This window comes from Photinus pyralis, unplaced genomic scaffold (genome assembly GCF_008802855.1).
Source record: "Photinus pyralis isolate 1611_PpyrPB1 unplaced genomic scaffold, Ppyr1.3 Ppyr1.4_LG6, whole genome shotgun sequence".
Classification (NCBI taxonomy): Eukaryota; Metazoa; Arthropoda; class Insecta; order Coleoptera; family Lampyridae; genus Photinus; species Photinus pyralis.
This window is the reverse complement of record NW_022170663.1, coordinates 34,050,081-34,060,578: the sequence shown is the minus strand read 5'-3', so window position 1 is coordinate 34,060,578 and position 10,498 is coordinate 34,050,081.

Genomic DNA, 10,498 nt, shown 5'->3' with positions numbered 1-10,498 from the left:
CGTAGAGAAGACGTCGCGACGCGCAGGATGTGTGTAACTATAATATTTTGGCGGAAGTGGGAAGCACGGTTCTTATAATTTTGCGGTTGCCACAGATAAAATTAGCTACGCCAGCCATACAGAAGGCAGGATATGCATTTATACCTTAAAGTGGTCTCTCTATCTATTCGTCACTTCCTTTAATTTCCAAATTTTAAAAGCATTACACCGGAATTTAAAAATAGTAAAGGGTCGAAATCATCGGAAGTATTATTGAGGCAGACTAGGCGATCGACATTTTTTCGAAACTGAAGGGAAGTTATAAATAATAAGTACATCGAAATGAAGAAAAGAATGAGCCGAAGGCTATAATTATAGGACATCACGATCGAAGACCCTCCGTAATTATAATCCATTAGCTGCAAAACGTCTTGTCTGATTTGAACAAATGACCGCTTGTAATATTACAAAATTACACATTTTCTTGTACTTGTCACATAAATAACACAAAAATAGAAGATTAAAATAAACACTTTCTTCCTATATCATTTAGCGGTCACCTGCATTAGGTAGTTCCGTGCCAAAACGCTTTTCTAAAAGTATTTTTTCACTAATTTAACCAATGCAATGGTGCTCCTCAAGGAACCATATTTACGCCTCTATTTTTTTACATCTGACCTGAAGATGAAATATATTCATGTCATTTAAATTATGTAAAATAAATCTTTTGCAATATCTAATTAGATATTACAAAATCCCAACCACAAAGATATGAATCGACCACGGTATGTGCTACTAAGCTTCCAATAACGACACGCGCTGCCGCAATTAAAACAAAAAGAAATAGAGGGCATTCCACACATTTTTGTATCACGCCCAGAAGAATTTGGCGAATTTTGATTGACCACACTTTTGTGTGCTTACTCAGCACCCTCCGCACATAATTTGCGCTCCTCCGCGCCGGTTTCCCAGAATGTATGAAACACAGGCGAGGCGGAAAAAAAAAATTAATCCACTTCTCCGGAATTAATCGAAGAGTTCAACGTTTTCAAGCAAATGATTCATCATACGTTAAACTAATTAACCATTTCCCATCGTACACAAGGAAATTTATTGTTTATTCATTTAAATATGCGCTATGATGCTATATGCAGCTTATACCGACGGTATAATGAGGATGTTAAAAATCGCATATTCTACAATAAAAATGAATACGTTTTTTTATGACTACTTACTTACTTTGTAATTGAAGTTAAATATTCTTATGTTTATTTTCTAATGGCTTAAGTATAGCAGCGCATCCGGTTCCGGTGGGCATGTGGATAATATTTCCGCTCTAAACCGGCGATTGATAACCTTTAATGAGTGTTTATGCTGGATTTTTTTAAAAGGGAAGATTTATTTTTTCACCCTAGCTTTGTTTTAACTGTAGGTACGCCCCTCAATTCTGCATTATGTGTAGGGTTCTCGTTTTTCATTTGTCCTCATTGGTTTTTCTCAAACTGACGTGTATTATGAGTTCAGAAATATAAGTAATTGTAGATTGCCTTTATGCGCAGTCAGGTTTTGCGAAAAAAAAATTTGCCATTCAGTGGACTTTCTGGAAACACCCTACGAAGGGAGGGGGATTAAAGTCTCCTTCAAAAGGTGTTATCCATTAACCAAGCAACTTCCTCAACTCAAGAGAAAGACGATAGGGCTTGCGATCGTCCTGATCCCGGATCCGCATCTTTATAACCCCCTAAACGATCGTTCCTAATCTTTGGCTTTATCCGTTTGGAAACGCGGGTACCTCTTAGTAATGGTCTCGGGGTGGTTTGTAACGAAGCATCCATTTTCCACCTTGAAGTCTTACCGATCACTCTGTAGATGAACACCCTGTATCTAGAAGCGTTTTAAGTTGGGTGCTTCGTTACAAGTGCCATGTCGAAAGATAGAAGGTATTTAATTTAATTTCTAGGGTGATGTTCCAGCCGCCACTACCGACAAGGGCAAACTAATATTTTAGAATTTCAGCTCCATTTAGGCATTATTAGCAGGATTACATTGATTTTGATTGATTTTTTGATTGTAACCTTATTTTTTTACTGTTTTTAGGTAGTAGGCCATGGATTCATGCAGATTGTGTTTTGTTAACTGTAGTTCACGGACACCAATCAATAAAAATGGCCGACGATAGAAACATGTCACTACAACACTTTGATAAATATGATATAATATACAGGGTGAACGATACGAAATGTTACCAACTTCACATTGGTCATATCTGACGAGCTTTTGAAGTACAACAGTTCATGGTCTTGTTTACAAGCTTCCGGAAGTATGTCAGTGAAATAAAAAATATCCGAAATGGAATTCAAACGTAATGTAACCGTTATATTTTCCTAAAAAATCACAACCACTTACTTTTGTTGACCATCACATTGTGCAAATGAATTCTATTGACTGCCCAAGAATTTCATAGATTACGAGTTCCAGAGACTACAAACGATTTCTCCTGACTGTTTTATAACTTTAATATGGATTTGTATCTTATATTGATATTCTTATACAATATACAGGGTCTCTGATAAGTCTGCAAACGTTCGATTCTCGAGGAAAATATACAAGATACCAAAAAAATTGTATACAAAAGTTTTGGGGTTCTTCGTCTACTAGGCAGTAATAAGTTTAATTATACAGGGTTGGTCATAAAGGCGTGGTACACCAAAATTGCATTTTTTTAAATGGAACACTATGTATATCATTCTATATTTTCTCTAAGCCCGTCGATTATTATTTTTTAATGAGGTTTTTTTGATAGTATATTCATGTGTATATAGGGAAGCCCAAATATAAGTTACTTAGACAATGTTTTCTATAACCCTTCAGTTTAGGTATAGAACATTGTACAGGGTGTTCCATTCTCTATACTTTTACAGCGTATGTACGTGATTGTTGGTGTTATCAAAAAATTAACATAGGCGCCATGTGCTTTTTTTGGGCCAAACTTAAAATGGTAAAATCAAAATTTGAAAATATTCGCTCGCTAAAGAGCTACGGGGGATAATAAAAACATTGTTAATTTCAGAATGACCCCATATTTTCTTAGTTGAAAGAGACACAGAAGTTTCTTTATTCAGGTAAAATAGTTATCGAACCTAACCTCAATGAAGTGTTGGGATTTTGGAAATACATATATCAAAAATGTGCAAAAAATGTTGGAAATGTTTAAGAATATTCGAATGTGTTTCAGAATACTTGGGAAATTTGAGAAAAGGGAATTTTTGATACGTTTCAAAATTTTGAAAACGTGTAGGAATTTTGTAAATTTTTTTTAATATAATATCATCTAGACATCTTACGTTTAACTTGAAAAAATGTGTCAAATATGCTTTGAAACATTGGAAACTGTAGAATTTTTTTGTAATTTTCTTATACTGGGATCAGTTTTTAATTTTCGTTAACAAAGTACAAGCCCATGTATTAACGGACTAGGAACTACGAATAGACAATTTATAAATTGGAATAATCGTTAGAAATAATCGACATCGAATCTTTTCAATTAATTAATTATGATTACCAAATGATTACTTTTTAGTCAATTATCAAACAATCCACTTAGATTCGATAAACCCTCTTCTTCATGCATTAAAAATATACTAGAAAATCATTTTTAATTTTATTACAATTTAATTAATCGAAATTTTCGACTTCAGCTTCACCGTGGTTTTCGAGTAGGAGTAAATTTAATTATAAGAAGAGGCTATAATTTAATTTATCAAGAAGGGACCCTAATGTTGTCACTTGGTCGTTAATTATCCAAAGACAAATCGGACTCTGAGGCTAATTCACAGGAAACCAATGCAATTTTAACCACAAAAACCTCTCGCCATCCGCCATACTTTAGTAGTTTAGAAACGGAAGTGACCATGTCCATAATCGGAAATAGCACGCATTTGCTATTCCGAACGTAATCCACTTGGCACTTATTGAGGAAGGTTGAGATGATGATGACATTGCTCGAGGCGGTTTTGCTTTTTGTAAAAAAAATGTCAATAATTGCGCATTTTGTAATTGTATAGGGCGGTTTCGGTTACGGACGCGCGTAATCGACACCCTCGCGTAAACGATATTGCAAAGTGCGACTTTCTAAACCTCGTAGAAAATCGCGCTACTTTTTTTTTACTTTCTCGCGGGCATATTTTTAAAACGGTACGGATCTGTTTAATGTTCGCCACTGTAATGAACGGACAGGATATGAGTGGGAGGACTCGTAAAAATTGAGTCCTAAAATTTATCACGTGTGATGTTTATTTCTCCGAGAGAGAAGCGCACATGTTCGTTTTGTTCATATAACAATTAGCTCAATTTGGCAGAGGAGGCAGCGCGATATAAATCGAAACCTACGTTAACAAATTAAAAAAGTCAAGCCCGCCTTCGTCTTCCATAATTTTCTCTAATTTCTCCGACCGCGTCCCATCGACGGGGAATTATTTTTTTTTCCCACAACCTACTCTGGTCTCGATCGGCAATTTTTGGTCAATCGAATTACGTTAGGCGCCTCGGGAAAGGTCAAACGAGGAGAGATAATCGAATGGATCGCTTCTAATTAAATTTGCTTGTTCCTCTTTTTGGCGTAATGAAATCGATAGGAGGCAATTCACACATTTCGCATAAAAAAACCCGAATGTCAGTTTCATCCTATTTGCCTTGATTAGATTTAGTCGTCGTCTGGGCACTTAATTTAGCTATCGCTATAGACCCCAAGTCTAACGATTTCGCAAAATTTCGGGAAATCTCCGAAAGTAGTCGGAATTTTTTCAGTTTCAAAATCGCATTTTGTTAAGCATCAAAATACGCAACTTTGCCAAATTAAATTACGCACCTATCTCTTACAGTTTCCGAGATCCCCATGGTGGCCCTCGAATTTGAATCGGCCTGTATAAAGACACCTGATTTGAATTATTAGTGTCGCCCGAGATATATGGGAGTCATTTCGGTTGTAATCTGAAAATGAAAAGTTCCCTCAATAAGATAATGCAATCCCTAAATGGACAATTTCATTGGGTTCTAACGGGTAATCAAAAAAGGATTGACGTCGAGTCGCCTTTGGAAATTCAAGTTCGATATTACGAATTCCCTTGTAAACAAAAATTCGACAGCAACTCTTTTTTGATCGCATTGTACTACCCCTGGTACTACCTATACAGGTTGTCCAGTTTTCGAGTGTCACTATAGGGATCTCGCTTATCTTAAGAGATAGAAACTTGGTTAAGTTAGGGCAAAGTTGCGAATTTTCGTGCTGAATAATAATCTAAGAATAAATTTATAATATCTTCAATAGTTTTGAAAATATGGCAAAAAATCGAAAATTTCCGATTTTCATTTTTAACTTTTTTATGGTAAACTAATTGTACTAGACATTTCTAATTAACCCATTATTCAGACACTTTTTAATGTAGATTTCGAATATGGCATCCCGTTTTTAATAACTTTCAAGATAACGGAGAAACACGTGGCAACTTTAGTTTTTTTTATGGGCGCCGTTTTGGATTTTGACATTTTGAGATTAGGTTTTTTTTTCTCTTTACAACGATATATCACACATGGTGGTTCAGTATCACATTTTTTCTAAAAATACAATTTTCATTTTCTGCGAAGAGTGCTATGCAAAAACAAAACGTTTTGTTGCGAACAAAATGTTGACCTATTTCAAGCAGTGTCATTTACGTTTTTGCTAGTTTTATTGCTAAAATATTATTTATTCTTATGTATTTTGTTCTAATTTGAATTATAATTTTCTTTCAAAATGAAGGTTCAATTCTCTTCATATGAAAATCGAATTTTCTCAACACATCTAGTTCCCTGGTGCCAATGCTGCAACCGGACATATGCATCAAACTGTCAAACTTTTGTTCACAATAAAAGAACGTTTTGTTTTTCCAAAGCACTCTTCCCAAAAAATTAAAAATTGTATTTTAGGAAAAATGTGATACTGAACCACCATGTGTGATATATCGTCGTAAAAAGAAAAAAAGACGTAATTTTAAAATCTCAAACTGAAAAATGGCGCCCATAAGAAAAACTAAAGTTGCCACGTGTTTCTCTGTCATCTTAAAAGTTATTTAAAACGAGAAGTCACATTCGAAATCTCCATTGAAAAGTGTCTGAATAATGTGTTAATTAGAAATGTCTAGTACGACTAGTTTATCAGGAAAAAATTAAAAACGAAAATCAGAAAGTTTCGTTTTTTTGCGATATTTTCAGAACTATTGATGATATTTTAAATTTCTTTTCAGATGGTTATTCAGCAGGGAAATTCGCAAGTTTGCCCCCATTTAACCAACTTTCTCTTAAGGTAAGCGAGATCCCCATAGTGGCACTCGAAAAATGGACACCGTGTATAGTACGATTGTAAAATAAAAATTTAAAAAAAGCAAAAAGTTTTATTCATTTATAAAAATTAGGAATTAACCAATTAAGAAATGGGTCTCAAATTTTTGGTATGCGTACTGCGCCAAGCAAAAAAAAACACGAAAAATCATTTCGTCACAATTTTTCACGGAATATCGCGCTTATTTTTTCCGCTAGATTAATTAGGTACCTAGACTGAAATCACAGGAAGTGAAGTAATTATCAATAATACTCTCTATCTAAAGTAATGATAATCACTTTTATCACAGATAGTGTTAAAGTGTATTTCAAGGATCTGATATTTCCTTAATCCAACTCAATTTGGCTCGCATAGAATAGAAACTATTAATTCAAAATTTTGTTTGAATTCAATGCCAAGGATAAAACATTAATACAAAAACCTTACTAAATGTAAATTCAAGTAAAAAAAGGTCAATAACAGTGCATGGGAATTAATTCAATGCCATTAGCTTTTGTAGTGCATGAGTTCTTGCTCGATTTTGTCCACAAACTACCCACTCACTACATATAAAAGTGTAACCTCCTCCCATTTTAAAAATACCAATTACCAACGGTAACGTAAGGGAGTGATACCAAAACAGAACAACAATGTGGGAAAGGAAAGTGCTGAGAAGAATATTTAAAAGAAAGAAAGTAGGAGATAGATGGGAAAGGAGAACGAAGAGGTGATGGGCTTGTATGGCCAACCATCCCATAATAGGAGTGATTAAACGCCAAAGGATACGCTGGCCGGGCTAGGAGAGCAAAGGGAGGCGGAAAAGGGAGTGGATAGACGCAATTGTAGCAGACTTTAAAAAAATCGGAATCCGAAATTAGGAAGAAGTAGCCATGGACAGAAGGAGATGGCGGAAGATAATCCAACAAGCCCAAGTCCTTCTAGGCCTGTAGAGCTATACCATATACATGGTGTCCAAGATAAGGATGTCTATCATGGGGATCTCCGAAACCATAAAAGATACGATGATGGCCAATTAAACACAGAAAACCAAAAAATTCAGATAACTTTCGAAGTTATTCCAGAAAAACCGAAATTTTCCAATTCTGTTTTTATGTTTTCTGGCGTTATTTGGACAAATGCAAAAAAAATAGAAAAAAACCGTTTCTCGTTGCCTCTTTTTGGGCAACATAGCGTTGGAATATTTTCAGTACAACGTTTCGTTTCGGAGAAATCATCGTCAACTTTATTTTTTTAGAAATGGTTCGTAAAAAAAGTACATGTACTGTTTGAGTAGCATTTTTTACTACGAATACATCGATGTACGGCACACAACAAAAAAAAGATTGAAACTGTTGATTTCAACAGAATGGTGCATCCGCACACAACGCCCTAATCGTGGGAGAATACTTATCGGACAAATATCCGGGAAAATGGAAAATTTTACCGGTAATTCTCTCCCGATTAGGATATTGTGCGCGGGTGCACCATCCTGTTGAAACCAACAATTTCCAATTGTGGTTTTTTTTTGTGTACCGTAAATCGATGTATTCGTAATAAAAAACGTTACTCAATACAGTATGTACTTCTTCTATGAGGCACCTAAAAATTTGATGATTTCTCCGAAACGAAACGCTGTATTGAAATTCTCTCAACGCGGTCTTGTAAGGCTCAAAAACTGAGAGATTTTATCTGTCTCTTTTTCAGAGAAGCGAAACCTATTCAAAGAGGAGCTTTCTGAAAAGCAGGATTCCAACATGTTATTTCCTTATTTCTCTCTAGTCTACTCTCTACTCACGTGACGGAATGCAAATGATGAAAAATTCCAAATAAATGGCACGATTGTAGCAGAAAAGTATTGATTGTTCCCTTTTTCCCTCGAAAGTTCATTACCGAGGGTTGCAAATACACCAATATCGAGTCGCTATTAAAACGAAAGGGTTAATGTTTGAAGGAGAGGTTGTTAGAAATCGATCGATCCCTATTTAGTGGACAAAGGTTCATTCGTGTGCAAAGAAGCCGAACTTGTAGAGAATATCGAACAATAGAGAGAAAAAGCTCGGCGAATTATTCCTTTTTTGTTTTCTATTAGATCGATCGAAAAGTGAATATTTCTGAAAGATTAAGTATAGCCTCAAAATTTGTCAGAAATAAGAAACAAGTAAAAAGGTTTTCGCCCTAAGGCGAGCAACTTTAGCGCATTCTGCATCATCAGTACTTTTGCACCACAGTTTCTAAGATTTAATGTAACACTCTGTATATTGTTGTGTAAACGTCATGTCGACGTTATTTAGGTCTACACATGGAAAATAGTGACGGGACACCCTGTATATAAGAAAGATTTCAATTCATTAAAATAAATCGATGGGATTGTTTACGAATAGGCACAGAGTTGAGTTGTTTCATTTGAGTATGTATTTTTGTAGTGTTAATTTTCCTTTTAGAAATCTGTTTGATTAATTGTAATCATTGAACTCAGAATAAAACTGGTTTTAATAATATATCAGGCCCGTATTAAAAAAAAAAGAAGTTGGTTCCGCAAAGGCGAAATGTGGGATTAAAAAATTAACAACGCTTTGTCGAATTTTCAAAAAATCGGAGAGGGCATACCCCAAACCCATTCAAAGACGTGCAACCAGTATTTGTAACTCTTATGGTTGCTGAGAAAACAAAGAATAAATGCAAAGTGAAAAGTACGAAGTACATAGCGATCAAAAATACAAAAAAATTAAAAAAACCGTTTCTCGTTGCCTCTTTTTGGGCTCTACAACATAGCGTTGGAATATTTTCAATACAACGTTTCGTTTCGGAGAAATCATAGTCAACTTTATTTTTTTAGAAATGGCTCGTAAAAAAAGTACATATACTGTTTGAGTAGCATTTTTTACTACGAATACATCAATGTACTGCATACAACAAAAAAAAGATTGAAACTGTTGATTTCAACAGAATGGTGCATCCGCACACAACGCCTTAATCGTGGGAGAATACTTATCGGACAAATATCCGGGAAAATGCGAGGGAAAATGGAAAATTTTACCGAATATTTCCCTGATATGTCATAAATGCCATATGAGGTGTGCAATTATCGCTCAATTACAGCGATAATTGCACTGTAGAAAGCGAAAGAGCCCTGCGATAATTGCACTGTCCGTATCCATGGCAACTGACAACTCCTTTGGACAATTTCACAATACACCAACAATTTATAAGTAGGTAACGTCAGTTTGACAAGTAATGCTTGTTCGGGAAATATTCCCCTAAATTACACTCGTGCATCAAAATAAACCTACGATAATTCTCTCACGCTTAGGATATTGTGCGCGGGTGCACCATCCTGTTGAAACCAACAGTTTCCAATTTTGTTTTTTTTTTGTGTACCGTACATCGATGTATTCGTAATAAAAAACGCTAGTCAATACAGTATGTACCTACTTCTTCTATGGGGCACCTAAAAATTTGATGATTTCTCCGAAAAGAAACGCTGCCTTGTAAGGCTCAAAAAGCGGCAATAAAAAATCATCTGTTCAAATAGCACCAGAAAAAATCTTTCTGGAAGGAATCTTCCGGTTTTCTTTAAAGCATAATAACTCTTTTAATTGTACATCTTTTCTCTAATTTCACCATTGTCGTTTCGGAGTTCCTATGATAGATATCCTTATATTTTTTAAAGAAAATTCGCTCTTCTTTAATGTGCTACATAATTGGTAGTCCTTAGGAAGTTCGTAATCTTGTAATGGGGAGGCTTGGCGTTTTGGATTATTTACTTGTAATTTACATTTAGAGATTTCCCTTACCCTTTTCTTATCATCTGATGACTATATATCACTTAGTTTTTTGAAATTTGACAAAAATAAATGGATCTGATTCAGCACTTCCCTTAAGAAATGTCAATGACGCAGATTAAATTAACAGTTATATTTTTCAAGCAACCCAGAGCTAAGATTTCAAGATGACGAATTTCAAATGCCAGATCGAATTGTTTGGGAATCTCTCTGTGGTTCAATATATCGCTATTTTTGAAAAATTGTACCAGATCGAAACACCACGTGCAGCCGTTCACCTGCGTTCAGTTTTTAGAATAAACCAATTACAAATTATGAAAACAATGTCATAATTAGATATTTATTGATCGACATTATTTGCGGAATCCCAACTTTCGTTATA